This window comes from Rattus norvegicus, chromosome 2 (assembly GCF_021556685.1).
Source record: "Rattus norvegicus strain SHRSP/BbbUtx chromosome 2, alternate assembly SHRSP_T2T, whole genome shotgun sequence".
In the NCBI taxonomy this organism is placed as follows: Eukaryota; Metazoa; Chordata; class Mammalia; order Rodentia; family Muridae; genus Rattus; species Rattus norvegicus.
Window position 1 is genome coordinate 1,198,279 of NC_141535.1, and position 17,305 is coordinate 1,215,583.

Below are 17,305 nucleotides of genomic sequence, written 5' to 3' on the forward strand. Positions count from 1 at the left end.
AATGGTAGAAAATCGTTTACTTTTAATTTATAAGGAAATCGAGTTTCAGCTTAATTTTCTGTGTGTTTTCTTGAATGTAAGTGACTGTGTCTGTGAAAAGACAGACTGTCCAGAAGGACAGTTATGAACAGTTGTGTGGCGAGTTTTGCTTATTTGTAAAGACTGACTAATAAGGCCCCGCCAATGCCATTCAAATAAAAAAAGAAAAAGAAAAAGACAAATGTAGCTTTCAATTTCTTACCATTTTATACCGGATGGAAGATAAACATGACAATGCCTATTCTTCTTCTTCTTCTTCTTCTTCTTCTTCTTCTTCTTATTATTATTATTATTATTATTATTATTATTATTATTATTATTATTTTGGGTTTCACTGGAGGATCACTAGGGACTATTATGTTATTTAAAATTCTTTACATGGTAGTATAGATGAAGGACTCAGACTAAAATATTTCCTTTGTAATATATATTTCATAAGTGGAAATTGTAGAACTGACTTGCGAGGCTTTATCTTTCTAAAAATATAAAAAAAAATCAACTATCCATTAAGAAATAGAACTAACTTAGTTTCTCCTTACCTGCCTTTATAACCACAAGAAGCAATTTCATCTCTTGAAAAAAACAGAATCAATTCAATTTCTTTGTGTAGAATCGGGATTCTTACTCACTGATGAATCTGATATTAGGTCTGCATTAAAATAAGATTTAATCAGTATGTTAAAATATATTTTCCTTAAATTTTATTAAGGAAATATGGTTTCTATTATTTTCAGGTGCAAATATTTAGGTTCCAAACACCTGCACGAATGGCCATTATTTCTATACTTAGTATAAAGACTAGTAAAATGGTTTTTTTATTCTTCAGCAGTGTTCAGAAAAAAACGCGTCACACTAAACTCACGGTATCATGTTTTTTTTTCAAGTATCACAATGTTTATTGATAGATACAAGTATATAAAATATAAAATCAGGGCATGAACATGACTTGATAAATTAAGTAGACTTAATTTCAATACTATAATAAGAGGGACCAATTCAAATTCTCACCATTTGTTTCACACCCACAAAAACCACTCAAGGGCATTAATGATCTCTCAAACTGATCAGTTTTGTGCAAGTAAACCATGTTTCTTTTAAAAAGACTTGTGCACTTGCCCAGGCTCAAGGATATTAAAATCTAGCACATAATGCCCATTACTAGAGGTAGAAATACAGGCAATATACTATTACGGCAACAACCATCAATTACAGTTAAGAATTTTTCTGTAACAACCAAATGGATAATCAAATATTGCAACAACTCAAGTATTACTGAGCAAAGTGCATCTCTACAGTATTCAGTGTTGCTATTCAGTTTTCTAACTTAAAACAGCCTATGGTAACTGGCAGCAAAGAAGGTCCTTGCAATAGACTGCCTCTGCTTGAGAGCTTAGGATGTAATTATTGCATGCTGCTAATATTCTATCTAAACATTATGGATACTCCTAAAGTATTTGATGGTAGACTATGATTAAGACATCATACTACAAAAACCTTATGCAGAAGGAAACCTTACTGACATGCTTCTGCTTTAAATATTGTGAAAAACGTTACAGCGGAATGAATTTTCGCAGTGGTTAGGTCAAATGCAGTTACATCATAGCAACAGTATGTTTTGCACAATTTAAGGCTTTGGCTGGTTCTTTAGTCAGCTTCTTCCTCTGATTCTTCTTCTTCAGCAGTTTCTAGCCAAGTTAGCCACTGATTCACCTGGAACAAAGCCTTGCCTTTTCCTGGAAACTCTTGAGTTATGTCTTCCTTCCAAGCTAAGAAAGCTTCCTCTTCAATAATTTCCATGTCATAGAAATGAACAAAAAATCGAAGTAACATGCCTTTTGGGAATCTGCTGTTGTAACAGTGCACCTGCAAAGCATACAGGGCACTGACCTGTAGATTCACATGATTATGAAGAAATTTCTGCATCACTGGCTTAAAAGAGAGCAGCAGCTGTTTTTCCTGCTCTAACTGTTCTTTGGAAGGAGCAGAGGAAGAATCTGTTTCATCGCTGGGTGGGCTAACTTCACTAGAAATGTACTGTAAGAAGCTGGTCATTAAGATGTTCACAAATCCTTTATCTACATGAAGTTTGGGAGAGATGTTATCTTTTATCCATTTATATATAGTTTGAGGGGATGGATCCAGCTTAATTTGCTTCAATAGTTCCTTCTCCAATTTAAGGAGTGGGAATAAGAAACTCAGTCCCTTTCCTTCCAAAATCTCCAACATTCGATCCTTATTCTGATCAATTTCTGGCAGCATTTTCTGCATATTGACCTTGCTTTGTTGAAGAAGTTCGGTTAACCATTCTTGGTCTTGTAAGTTAGCTAATTGTTGAACACAAAGTAAGAAGAGAGGGAAGTGGGTGCCACTCTCCAGTGGTTGAGCTAGTTCTGAAATGCTCACCAACTCTGAAATTATAGCACGAGCCGCAAACTGTGCCAAGTAAGATTTCACCAAGGGGATGTCAACCTCCAGTTTGGGGCACTGCTCCAATACATTCAGGAAAGCCTGCATAAAGTTGTCACTTGTGGCTATCCCTTCCTGTTTGAGTAAACTGATCAAAGAGCTTGCTTTTTCTTTATCTTCATCACTTCTATCAAGTGACAGGATGATCACTTTGCTTAACATCTCAGGAAGAAAGTGTTTTGGAGCTCTCATTTCTCTCACACCACTGACAGCGTCGTTGGCATTTCCACTGTTCAGATACTCAGTTACAACAGCTTCGGTCAGTTTAAGTAGTTCTTCCTTTGATGGTGGTGGCTTTTTGCTAGTCTTGGCAGGCTTTTCCTGAATAAGTGGTGGATTAGTTTTGAGACCAAGTTGAGGTGTCTGTCCCAGAGGTGGTGTTTGAGTGCGTGGTGGCTGTGCACTGGGAGGAATCATAGTTATCTGGGGCTGAAGCTTTGGCACCTGATTTTTATTCATTAGAAACGACTGAGCAGGCCTCAAACTAATCTCATCTGCATTAAGCTGTCCTTTCTTAGAAAACCGAGGTGGCATATCCTTCGACTGTCCTTGCAGCTGGGATAAGAGTCCCTGACTCTGGTTATGGTAGAGCTGGCTTAGCCCCTGGCTTTTCATAAACTTGCCCCCCATCTCTCCAAACTGCGATTGCGTGGGAGGCATGATGTGTCCCCCATGGCCATTGAAGAGCTGATTTGAACGATGACGTCCCATTGTGGGTGAAAATCTATCCTGGATAACTCCTGGACCAGTACCAATTCCACAACCTGGCATTTGTCCAAACATATCAGCGAGTCCCCCAAGTGGGTCCCTATCCATTTTCATCCTTGGCGGCATGAACGGTCCCTCCAGGAAGAAGTCATTCCTCCCTTGAGCCATAGGAGCAGGAATAAACACTCCTAGATCTTTTACTGCATCTTGACGGATTTGATTGATCGTCTTTGGTCCATTGTCAAGAAAAGCCTTGCGAGGAACCCAATGGTGCTCTCGCAACTCTACGGTATCCTGCAGTAGGAAACGAATCCTGGCTGGCAATTCCTTACTTAACATTAAGGAACACATTCTGGCAAAGTACTGATCCATTAAGGACTTGGCTCGTTCATGGTCTAATCGAGGTCCCACTGTCCTCATTATCTGACAGAGGCACTCCAAATCCTCTCCCATATCTTTGAGTTGGACTCTCTTCTTCTTTTCCAAAAGTGTTTTGATGCACTTATGAAGGATAGATTCATGAATAAGATCAAGCTTGCCAAGTTCTCCAATGAATTTGATGTTCCCCAACATCTTGATCTTAGCAATGGCTCTCTGTTCCTCCTCCTCAGGGAGGAGGGGATTTTCACGCTTATCATAGACATCAACATTTCTGGTTCGGTTTTCAAATTCATCTTGCAATTTGGAAATCAAGAGGCGTCTGAATGTTGTGCTTTGCTTCTGTCCTGGTTGACCCTCTGCTGCTGGGCCATCAAAGTTTGGTGCATCTTCTGCCAATCGCAGACATAGCTGAGCATACAGTGAGCTATACTTTGGCTCTTCTAGGGCTTTGTCCACAAACAGCAGTATGACCCCTTTAAGGATGAGTTTAGACTCTACACCCACATTGAGGAGCTCAAGGCATAGCTTGTCAAACTTTTCAGGAGTAAGCTTATTTAGTATGCCTCTTACTTTCCTGAAGATTGCATCATGTCGTTCTTTTTCATTTGCGGAGTTGTTTGCTGCAGAGTTGTCATCTCATCTAGTGCTTCCTGCAGGAATCCATTTCTGAGCGTTTTGCCCTGGGGTTTTCCCCAGGAACTCGCTGTTGCCAGCAGTCTTGGGATAGTGCTGAGGTGCACTACTTCCTCCTCAGCCCGAAGAAGCACCCCCTTCTGCAATCGCACTCTCCACTTTGGCGGCTTGACAACAAAGAATCTTCAAAAGAATAATATTAATGGATGGGGTGGGGAGGGGAGGGGATGGTAGAAATGAAAAGCCTTCACCAAGAACTCAGCAGCTGCTACCTCAGCTGCCTCCTCTGGATCCGGTCCTCGGGGACGGGGGGGGGGGGGGGGAAGGGAGGGGGAAGGGGAACGGAAAACAAAAAAGGGGGAGGGAAGGGGGAGGAAGGAGACAGGGACGGCTTGAAACTCAGCTCAGAGGAGTAGCTGCTGCAGCCACCACCTGGTACCCGCCTCCACCTCCATAGAGCTCCGGCTCGCTGCTGGCCACGGTATCATGTTTTAATAAATGTAATCCATTCTGTTACCTTGTCAGACAGTCCCTGGGGTAGGCAAGGGTGAAAGAGGTAAGGAGGATGAAGTCCACCTCCTTGCTTAGGAGAACTATGCAGCTCACTATAATAGAAAAAACAGAAAAGAAGTTTCTTGGAATGGTTATTTTTTCTTTCCTAAAAGAACTTTCTATAGAACTTATAGCTAATATGTTAAAGAAATTTCAAGTTTCTGCCAGCCATTTGATTAAACAAAAACTTACTAATCATTTTTAGAAAGTTTGGTTTCCTGTTTCCCATAATCAGAAACTAAGTCAGTGTAGCTTGATGATCTCATCTATACACTACATCCATACACACATGCGTGCACGCGCGCGCGCGCGCACACACACACACACACACACACACACAAATATATGCACATTATATAAACATTTTTATATACTATAATGACACTTTATCTTAAACATTAAAGTTTTTCTTTTACGCACAGGTAAAAACAGTGTAACACCATTATTTTCTACTTGTCATGAAACAAGTGCACCTTCAACTAAAAAACCTGGGCTCAATTTTTGTCAGTAGTAACTGCTTTACAAAACATAATTCCAGTATCGATAGAAAAACAGCTTACCAGCATTTGTAATATCCAGACCAAATTTGCAATCTCACCCAGATGTATAAATGTGCCTGGCACCTGAACCATAATGAAGTCCATTAATAATGGATAAGTATATTAAAGAAATTGGTCATTGTCTCTGGATAATACATGGTTAAGTATGATGTGTGTTTTTATAGAACTTTTTCTGCTACAAACAACACTGTTAGTAAAGCAAGACCCAAACCTATCACTTTAGCTAATTTCAGACAAAGCTATTCTGTGTACACTGCAGTAGCACATAGTTAAAAATACTACTCACTGCCTCTTTTTCACACATATTGAAACACCTCAATGCTCTATGAAAAACAGCAAAGTTATTGCACCACCAGAAATACACAGTACAATATCTAACTTCATTTCAGTAGAGCATGAGACTTAATCTCTGGGTCAAAGGCACCAAGTATAAAAGGAATTAAACACTCTAACTAGTCCAAATAAAAGACACACAATCCAGGTACTTTATTTACAAGTCATAAGCCTAATTGGGCAGGTTTACAGCTATACTAACCTATTTCCATGCCATAATGTCCCTTGTTACTTGCTGTTTTTCCAGGCCATATGCTCAGGGTCCATCTCCTCACATGATGGCTTCCTCCTCCCTTGGTCTCCTCTCTCTTGAGACCCTCCAATCCATCCTCAAGTCCCACCTTTCTTCTTCTATTGCCTAATCACAGACTCTATCCATTTTTGATGAGTTAAACTAAGAAGCAAAGTTTACAAAGCATCACTTGGGGTACTTGAGGATCTGCTCCTCAGGGCTTCCAGATCTTGGGAGCCAGTATGTAGGGAGCATTTAAATACAAGCAGCACCACACCAACCCCACCAATAACTTTTCCTTATCTGACCAATAACCATCAACATCTTTACCTAATACGCAGCCCATACAGATATTTTCATATCCTAGCACCCATAGCTATGGCTTCTGGTAAAATGTAAGTACGTGTCACATTCTTACAAACTCAAGAGAAACTGAGCAAATCATCCAGTGTTTTCACAACAGTCCACTATTTAATCTGCAAGAATTTAAGGGTCATCAATAACAAACCAACAGAAAATGCCACTAAACAAAGACAACAGCCATGATATATTATATTCCAAAGTTACAACCATGAATTAAGCTTTAAAAGGAAGTTACATAACCTTTATATTTTAAAGACTTTAAAATAAGAGTCTCACTTGGAACTTATGCAAAGTTCATCTTTGAATACTGAGTGTGGGCCTTGCACCCCCACTGCCCTGGCCTGAGAGGCAACACCAGAGTTCCTCTTCACTGGGCTAGCTGACCTGTTCCAAAGTGCAGCAGAATACATGGGCCTCTCCACAAACAGAGTGAGCTATTCTATGTGAGATTTGTGGAAATGCAAAGATACACGGTCTTCACTGGAGGGCAAACTAGGCAAGCACATGGAGAAAGGATGTGGAGGAATAGTTGGAGAAATCAAAGACCAGGACACAAGAGAGTGAAAGAGAAATCGCTGAGAGACAGTCTGTGACTAATAGAATTTAAATTGTTGCTCCTGTAGAATGAAAAGTAAAGTTGCTAACAGGGTAGAAAACATCTGCATCCTCGGAATCCAGGAAGGGTTTGTAAAAGGCCCCAAACATGTGCAGAGATTAAAAAGCTCTAAACAGAATCATCAAAGAGATGATTCAGGAAATAGCACACAAAGGAAGTCACAGATGGATCAAATGCTCTGGTTACATTGGCCTAATTTCTTAATATAAGGAACAAGAAATCAGTTTCCAAAAAACACGAAAGATGCTTCATCTAACAATACAAGTCAATATTAGACTTAATTTTTATAGAGCTAATGTGTAGAAGTCAAAAATACTAACTTCTTAAATGACTCTTACTATGTTTAATTTTTGTGCAATGTCTAATAATGACTCAGAGAATGTGATATTGGAAAAAAGTAGAAGAAAGGCATTGGAAAAGGAGTTTTAGGCACAGGTTTGGCTGTAAATTTAGTAAAAGACAATCTAGTCCTTCTATATCTAGCAAATACTTTTACAGGCTCCAAATGGGTCAAAGACCTTAAGATACAAAAATGAATGTCATAAAGTTAAAACAAGAATATAGTATCAAGGTATTATGACCACTTTTTTAAAGGAAAAGAATATTTCATTTTGTGCAACTTAAACATTTCCTCTAATATTTGACTTCTGGTGGCCCATCCAAAAGAAATGAAAAAGATATGAATTATAAAAGGATGTTAAATATTTTGAAAATCCAGTGGCTAATAAGATGCAGCTAATTAAGTAAGCAAAGAAAATATTCTGCTGCCAAACCATGCTTGGCCAGCCAGTGAGGGAAAGCAAGACAAAAGAAGATTAGTTTCCTGTTACTTTCAAAGAACAAGCACCTACCCAGGTCAAAATCTAGATGCAGACTACTAAAACAAGCAGCTGACTTGGAGTCTACCCACCAGACTGAGCGACAAAGGAACTTAGAAACACCACCAAACATGCACAACTGTTTTTTTTTTCCCTCATTTTGACAGATGTTCACTCAGTATCTTCTTAGTTTTCAGCAATGGACACGTACTGTGTACTTCTTTCAGTTACACATCCCTTGCTTTCTAGAACTTAAATTTTTATCTATTTAATAATACAAAGTAGGAAATTCAGAAAGAAAAAGCAACATGGTACACAAGTATGCTGAAGAAACTGACCACAAGCAATGAAACAAAGACTCAACAAGCTCAGGAAGTTATCCCAAGATCTACTGACACAAATCACTAATCTCAAAATTTTCTGAAAACATTTAACAGCTAATAAGAACCCTAAAAAACTTGAAAAACTGATACACATATGAATTATAAATGTGCGTCTACAATCACCCTTCGTAGTGCACCGTGTAAGCAGATGATGGCAACTAAGAAAGACTAATTTCAGAAAAGAAATCCAGATGACCAGATTCTGTTTTGCCTCAACAGGGTCGTTTCGAAAATAACCATTGTTTTTTTTTTTTAAATCTGACAAAAACAGGAAACAGAAGAAACTGGGATAGAACCAAAGTCTAGATCCTTTCTACTGTGCTATATGTCTTTCTTCTCATTAATGTGTTCCTATAACAATGATTTTTTTTTTAATATTTGTGGTTTTACAATTTATTCTACAAGGAAACCAATGGGAAAGACTTGCCAATTTCTTTGGAACTATAATGCAGGGTAGTAAAACAAATGAAGATCTTGTGATTGTAAAGAGACTAATTTTCCAAGACAGTTAGGGAAATATTTTTTCTAAGAAACCAACTCACTCAAATGAGGCAGATAGACTCTGGTTACAAGTGGTTGTATCCTTCCTTGAGTCGGGGTTCCCTGCTCTGTAGCCTTCCCTTGAAAGTTCTGTTCTCTTGGTGTCATCTCCTGAAAGCCGAGGTTAGGTACCATGGTGTCTGCTTTTAAGTTCTAAAAAATACTGAAAAACATAAACTTCAGTGTCTGCACAGTGACATAAGCCACATCACTAATAGCTCATCTAGTTAATATGAAAAAATCATGCTTTCACTCCCAACCTAAGTTGGGATTGAGTTCCAGGTGAACATCATCCTCCAGTTCCAGAAATCAAAACTATACACTGGTCATTGCTCAGATTTAGATTTTGTTTGGATTCATGTTGTCACTTGTAGAAGTTTGGATCTGGTTCTTCCTCCCAGCCCCATGCTTCCAGAAATAAGACAGAGACTCAAAATATATTAACAAATACCTTGGCCATAGAGCTAGACTCTTCTCTGACAAATTCTAACCTGCTTACTTATCCCCGCCAGCGGGGACCCAGTTATTCAGGGTCCCGAAGAGGCTTTCTACCTGTGGGCCAAAATGGGGGTGAAGAGAAGAAGGAGACCAAGCAAAAGTTCTGTTGTCAAGGTCTCGTTTATTGGGATGAACGTTACAGCTTTTAAGGCTTTCAGGTAGGGGGAGTGACCTTTGTGAAATATGAAGGAGGGGGGGAGATGAGGGTATAGGCAGTGATAGCTGGAGGCAAAGAGGTCAGGCGGTAGACGATGAGGTCAGGCGGTGGAGACACTGGGTGTTGATTCAGGAGGTAACAGGTATCTGCTAAGGGAGCTGAGGCATCCCTTGAATGTTATCTTCCTGTGCCGTAAATTCAGGGGAGAGGCTTTCATTCAACAATCTTAAGACTTAATGCAGTCATCTTAGGGGTGAGTCTCTGTGGCCAAACAGCCCAGAGTTACCTAGTCACTTTGAACCATGCAGTCAAAAAGCGGCTAGGCCCAAATCCAATATGGCTCCGTGCATCTCCCCCATTTTTCTTTTAAAAAAACCATTAGGTGGAAATAGTGGTCTGAGAGAGATCAGACATGCCTCACAGAGTGCCCAGCCCGGCCATGGTGAGCCACTCTTGCAGTTAGGACTGCACCCCAATGGCTAGGAATGAACTTATGCTGTAACACACCGTTCTGGGCTATACGTGTGTGTTATTGGGGGAGAAACTGGGCAGAGGAGCATTTGACCGGCCCGCACGTTTAAACGGGGTGTAGCCACCTCTGTCTTAGGATCGACCTCTCAAACCCCAGCCTCTCTGTCATAGGACCACCTTGTCGCCCTCAACGCTCCATGTCTAGATTGGTCAAGGGTCAGAGGAAGTTGCCCGTCACTGAGGAAAGCTACATTGGATCATCTTCTCATTCCTCTTACTTGATTGAGCCCAGGGGCAAAGGAGCAGGAGCCAGATGGCATTAATATAAAAGATTGTGGAAATTGAGCCTCTCCCGATAAGTAGTGGGCACCTCATCTGGTTCTCCTCAGCTGCTATGGCCATACCACCAAGGACCTAGTCAAGCCTCTCCTGTAATAAAATTTAGAATTCCCAATTGTTAGCAACTACTCCAGAAAGTTCACCCACTGTGCTTGCCTAACAATTGATTGGGGGAGGGTAGCTCCAGACACTGCAGACACAATGGCTGCAGCAGTAATGGCTGCTACAATAGCAGCAGAAATGCCAAGGTCTTTCCCAGTTCAGTTCAGGATCGGTCATTCTTCTCTGGAACAACCAGCAGGCAATGGAACGATGTCTGAGATCTGCAAAACCAGGGCAGAGTTCCCCAGTCCACAGCAGCTTCCACCAAGCAACAGTGCACAGAGGGTCGGAGCGCAGGCTGTGGTGGGACGGGACACAATGAATGCAGCAACGCCAGAATTTCTGTGATGACAAAAGATGAGTGGGAATCCTCCATATTCCTCCAAGGACACAGGAATGACTCCAGGGACCCGAACCAGGAGAGCTGAATCTTCATGCTACCAGGATCAGTAAGTCTCACCAGCCACTCGGGCAGCTGGCACACTCCTGTAGCATCCTGTAGAAAAAACACAAAGATTCCCTCTTCCCCATATAAAATATCTGAACAGGATCATGCCAATGTGTGGATCTTTCTATTTCACCTTGGCAGAAGTATGCTTAGTTGTAGGGTGCCATAAACTCAGAGTGTTTCTTGGCATCCAAATTTTAAAATTGAAATAAAAGGAGCATATTTTAGCATACAGGGATAACTCCCCCTTTTTATTTACTAAAATATTGTTAAAATATTATTTATTAAGATAAGTCCTTGAGGATTAAATTGAGGACACTGAGCACTTGTATTTATAAATTGACTTTTATACCAAATTATTGTCTCCAGCATTACTGTTTTGGATATATAAAGAATGAGATTTTTTGACTAACTGTTCCTATGTAAGGCCTATAATCTGTCTGGTATCATTGTCCTCCCTTGTTAAGGGGTCTAGGCAATCCAGTCTGAGCTCTTAAATGGCCTATAAAGGAACAGTACTTAGTGCTCTTAACCACTAAGCCATCTCTGCAGCCCCTCACCAGCTTTATTTACCTAAACATAAGAATTAATTAGAGATGCCAAATCCTATAAATACTGTACTAGAAATCCCTGAGCCAGCAAGGTGAGGCTGGGAGTTGAAATTAAGCAAATGGAGTCTTCCTCTATTTGTGAGGGAGTGTTATCAACTCCATTATCATTTTCAAAGAGCTGGGTCTATGGTTTTGTTTAGTTGTCTGAGCCAGAGCACTGAAAGGACAGTGAGTTGTCAGACAGTCACACTGAAATCACTCACTGATTTTATGTAGAAAACCTGCCTTTAATAAAGCATTAAGTAATTGAAATCAATTGTAAACCACAAGGAGCAAATTGGCTATCAGTATATGAATTGAAAGCTTGTTTTTTTTTTTTTAACATTATAAAAACAGTGGCTAAAGCCAGGAATTTAATAATCTGTGCTGAAGCAGCAGAAACTCAAGAGAATAAACAAGTGATCCAATCATACATGTAGCCTTTTCATTAGATGAACCACCTCTAACCCTAAACCTATAAATATAGGAAGCTCATTTCCTATGGGTTGCATGTACAAATTTATAGGAAATACAAAAGCATGTAAAGAGTAAAATTATCAATTTTGCCTGAAAAATTTGTATATGTAATAGGCCAAATATAAGTATTTTGTAATAACCAATTAACTGTTGTTTGGCTTTTTAAAATACTTCCATGACTGTAGCCTACAATTCTGTATTAACACAACTGAAGCTTTATCTCCAATAAGGATAACAAACAAAGACCTAAGTCCTCTGGTAAGGTGAGGTACATAGCCAACTAACATATCCTTAGTAGCTTAAAATTAGTTTTAAATACTCTTTTCTGGAGTAGTCTAACAGCTACTCCCCAAATATTAAAGCTCATTTAGAGAGCAAAAGTTTGTAGTAAAAATGTCTATATACACTTAAAGATTTAAAGTTCTAACTTCTTACATTGAAGAAGCGACAAAATTACATAATATAAGGCTATTAGCCATTCTTTTGTAAAATTTTTAATGATATCACTTTGTGGGCTCTTTATAATTATAAGCAAGCTCACGAAATGAAAACTCACAATGGCCAGGACGTAAACAAATTGTATAAAATCAGTCCTCTAAATCTATCTTGAAATGGCAGTTGGAGTAAGCAAACTGGCTGTAATGCTCTCACAAGTTCTAAAACCTCATCAATCTTTCGTAATTCTTGTAACAATCTCTACCTGTTTGATTTTTTTTTTTCTTTTTTTTTTTTCTTCCTGTCAAGCCAGAAGAGGAAAAGGCCTCTGGTTTCTTTATGGACCAAACTATATATCTAAAGTACAGCACTTAGCAGGTATCTGCGAAGCACAGTGGGGAACCCTGGCTGAGACTTCGGTAACAAAGGGCCTGAATAAATTAGGGAAATAACCAGGAAGGCCAGCCTAATTCTGACTCAGGTGAGAAGTACCTGGCCAGACTGCCAGTTGGGAACAAAAAGCTTCCACATGCAAGGGCAGGGCTCAGCAGGGGTCAAACCTTGTTGGAGACCCAGAAGTGTCTTGTTGTGGCTGAAAACATTCCATGAATGTAAACTTCTTGTGCAGTAAATTACAGGGAGAGGTTTTTGATCCTACAATCTAAGGCTAAGGCCAAACAGTGACAAGGCAACCAGGCCCATGTCACATGTTATCTAGAATGACTTCATCTAAATTATAATTTTAAGCCAACTTTCTGTTACCAATGTTACACCTTTTTAACCATATCTAATAACTTAAAAGCCAATAGTACATAACCAAGGCATGTAGAGCATATTTATACATTTAAAACCAATCAGAAACAAAATTGAAGTGGCTATACATGTCCAGCAGACTTAGGCTTCTAGATACAGATGTAGGTTCCAAAAGCCAATTGAAACTGTTTTTTTATTTATTGTTCTCTTCTTGAAACGAGTTAAAACCAAGTCAAGGTGTGAACGACTGGCAGATAAAGTTTTTACCATTTTTTCTTTTGAACACGAAACATAAAACATTTAAACAACGAGAAACAAAAATCACAGACATAAACTGACAGACATGAATAGCTTGGTGCACTAAGGACACACAATAGACATAGAGGGAAAAAACTAGATGGTGTCCCACCCAAAGGGACCCACATATCCTACCTATGGAACCCAGAACCAGAAATAAGCATTTCTCCAATAGGAGCCAGCAGAGAGGCAGGATGTCTCCTGCCTTTCTTCTGTTCCCAGGAGAGCCCCGAAAAGTTTTTCTATTTCTCCAAAGCATCCGTGGAGAGTCCGGGAGGACTGTTTTTCCCAAACCCATTCTCTCTCATGTCTAGGGTGTAAACTATCTCTAGTCAGGTTCCAAAGACTAAAATATAACTCTAAAAGAACGCATATGCAAAAACACTTTACCATTACCTTGTCCCTTTTTTATTACAAGTTTTACTTAAGCTAGCCCCACACTGCTTAAAATTAACCAGGGACACCTTTCATCAATAAAACAAAAAAACTTGATTAAATCCTTTTTCTTAACTCTTAATCCTCTCTCCCTGAGTGAGCGCTTGATCTCTCCTATGAAACAAGCCTCCTAAATCCATACCTTCCCCATGGCAATTAGACGACAATTATTTGACCGGTCCTTACCTCCCTCTCCAGCGATGCACGAGCAATGCGGCCTGAAGAGTCCTTGATTCCCGCTGCAGCTCTCTTATCTCCTTCGTCCTGTAGTCGGCCTCGCTTCCGGGTCCCTGTTCGGGCGCCACTTTTCCCCGCCAGTGGGGACCCAGTTATTCAGGGTCCCGAAGAGGCTTTCTACCTGTGGGCCAAAATGGGGGTGAAGAGAAGAAGGAGACCAAGCAAAAGTTCTGTTGTCAAGGTCTCGTTTATTGGGATGAACATTACAGCTTTTAAGGCTTTCAGGTAGGGGGAGTGACCTTTGTGAAATATGAAGGAGGGGGGAGATGAGGGTATAGGCAGTGATAGCTGGAGGCAAAGAGGTCAGGCGGTAGACAATGAGGTCAGGCGGTGGAGACACTGGGTGTTGATTCAGGAGGTAACAGGTATCTGCTAAGGGAGCTGAGGCATCCCTTGAATGTTATCTTCCTGTGCCGTAAATTCATGGGAGAGGCTTTCATTCAACAATCTTAAGACTTAATGCAGTCATCTTAGGGGTGAGTCTCTGTGGCCAAACAGCCCAGAGTTACCTAGTCACTTTGAACCATGCAGTCAAAAAGCGGCTAGGCCCAAATCCAATATGGCTCCGTGCACTTACTCAAATCAACATTCTGCCATGTGGCTCATTACCTGTGCTCAGGAACCACGAGGCTGTCTGGTCACATGTTCCAGGGCAAATCTCTCCAACCTGGCTATATCCCAGAATTCTTTCTGCCTCCTGGATGTCCCACCTTCTATTCTATCCTTTCCTATAGACCATAATTTTTTTAACTGAAAGGTGATATATCCATACAAATACAGAAGATACTCTCTCTACAGTCACTAGCATTCTTAAAGCCTTCAAAGAGCTAATTATTCCAATTCTACTTTTACTTCTAACGCACCAACACCAACACCAACATTCAGATGCCATCCATGGGAGGACTATTGCTTTAAAGTACTTATGTGCACCTGCTTTTCCTTTCAGTTTATTCTGGTAATAATGCCACTCCAGCTGGGGGTTAGCATCAGGATGAAAAGGTGTTCTATGTAGACCAGGCTGGCCGGGAACTCATAGAGGTTCACCTGCTAGGATTAAAAGCTTGCTCCACCAAACATGGCTCTGATGAACTGACTCAATCTAACAGCAGCAGAGTCAGTTTTCTGTGGCCTTTGATTTCTTACAATGAAAAACAGGCAACTCAGATTCCAGGTTCAGATTGTAGGAGAAGAAAATGAGACAAAAAACTACAATCAGAATTTTGTAATTCTGGTATAAGTAGGTATAAATAGGTTTAAAGAGCAGGGGGCTCAGAACAAAGCGACATATAACACACAAGCTCTCCTGCCTCACCACATAAGCCAGACAAAAGAACAGTAGACCAGAAGGTAGGTGTCCCTGGCCTAAAATCAATTCCTTTACATTCAAAAAATCCCTTTCAGAGCTGAGTCAAAACTACCTAGAACAAAAATAAAGCCTTGTTGGGAATCTAGAATTCTCTAGTATTTTCACATAAGAGAAAAACTGACTTTCAAACGAAACTGCAAATGTAGCTATATTGTCCAGAAAGAACTAAAGAAAAATGCTAAATAAATGCTTCTAATACTAGTAAGTAGTACACACATAAACCTGAAATTTCATTTGCAAAACAAACTGCCTAGTTGACTCAACTCAATGATACAGAATTATCCAAAACCCAGAAGTTAGTATGTTTACCTACATTAAGGGAGGAGTTATTTGAACAGAAGAGAAAGTCTGAATACACAGTATCGCAGAAAAGTCCCCTTAATGAGCAATAAAAAGATATAGAAAATATCCAGAAACTCTCATCTATGTGAGATAACAGAGTCCTCAATTTAAGATACTCTTCTCTGTATATTTCAACGTACACTAAAGCACTACTATTCTAATTTCCCTATACCTGTGATAATAAAGGGTAGCCAATTTGAACAAATGAATAAATTTAATTGAGAAAAAACAAAATACTTTCCAAAGAATATATTGCTATCATTTCAGATACACACACACACACACACACACACACACACAGACACAAGACTCTCTCTCTCTCTCTCTCTCTCTCTCTCTCTCTCTCTCTCTCTCTCCCTCTCTCTCTCATGTATCAATTTTTTTAAACAAACAAGAATACAGATCTTTAAGATCTGTTATACTTCTTACACCCAAGAGACAAAGAAGAAAACAGTATCAACATGCCTTCCAGAGGTCTGATGTCTGGGTGCCCTCAATACTGACATATTGCCTAAACGGAAAAAAAGAGCATTCAAACCCAAACTAATTCTTCTCATTAAAAACATATTTAGTCAACTTTAAAAAATCACATTTAGGAATAATGTTGACATAATGTAGAATATATTATGGACTGCACAACACCTTAATAGATGAATTTTCATTTCTTCAGTTTTCTGATAGAATGTTAAATCACTTCTAACAATAGCATAGCATTATTTCCTATTCTACATTCTAACCTTCTTCCTTTAAGAGTATAATTTTATAAGATAAATCTTATTATACAATTTAGTTATGTGTAGTTTCACCTATTTAGCTTTGATAAACTCCATTCTGCACAACTCTACAAATTTTATTTAATGAAACAATTACAATGGCTACTACTACCCAATGTTGTTGATAAGTAATAAAACACAAGAGGTTTACAAGGAGTTAGATTAATTCTCACAACACTATAAGGAAAAATTACTATCACCCACAACTTTTATATTAGTAATATAAGTTCAACAGCTGGTGAGTGCCCAAATTGGAATTTATTTCCAGTCAGTCTGATTTCCAAGCTCTTAAATTATCATACTTGTTGTTATTAAAATCTCGTTGTAATAAAGTACCCACCACACCCATCCAAATAGAGCACAAAAAACTAACATAGTTCGACTTGGTGAGATTTAATGGGGGAAGAAGACAAGGGAAAGGGGCGAGAGAAAGAAGAGAAAATAATGAAGAGAAGAGAGAGCATGAGGGTAGAAGAAGTCTGCCTTTCATTTGGAATATGACATAACTACTCCCATGTGGAGTTGGGATTTGGACCAAAGGAATACTGGGAATGTAGGGCTGTTTCCATGTCAACAGTTACCAAATGGTGTCGCTGCTCAAGGCAATTCCTGATACCGACAATACTGCTGTTATAATTCGACATATTTCAAAAAGTAGTTCATAAAAAAAACAAAGTCTATATACACAGGGAATTGTTCTTTCATTATTAGCTGTTACTAGTTCTGCCACATTACTATTATATTTATGGAGATGAAAGCAAATATTATCTCATAAGGAAAATTACTGACTTAGAATAACCAGAGATTGTTAATAAGGATTATTATAACCCAACTATTAGGATAACATTACATTATAATAATAGTACTTCTAATAATCCCCCTGGTGTTCCAAAATATGATAGTACAGGTCCTAAAACTGCCACCCATTTCTTCTTGTCTCAAGCTCTGGCCAAATCTTTCG

At 39.4% G+C, this 17,305-nt stretch overlaps 2 pseudogenes across 1 annotated transcript; one reads left to right on the top strand and one right to left on the bottom strand.

Annotated features, from left to right (window-relative positions):
• LOC148006609 (uncharacterized) overlaps nucleotides 1-17,305 on the top strand; it is a 2,902,548-nt pseudogene that overhangs the window by 1,149,003 nt on the left and 1,736,240 nt on the right.
• LOC134485539 (eukaryotic translation initiation factor 4 gamma 2-like) lies at nucleotides 1,080-4,047 on the bottom strand (annotated as a pseudogene). The gene has a single exon (XR_015672919.1). The product of XR_015672919.1 is annotated as a eukaryotic translation initiation factor 4 gamma 2-like (transcript).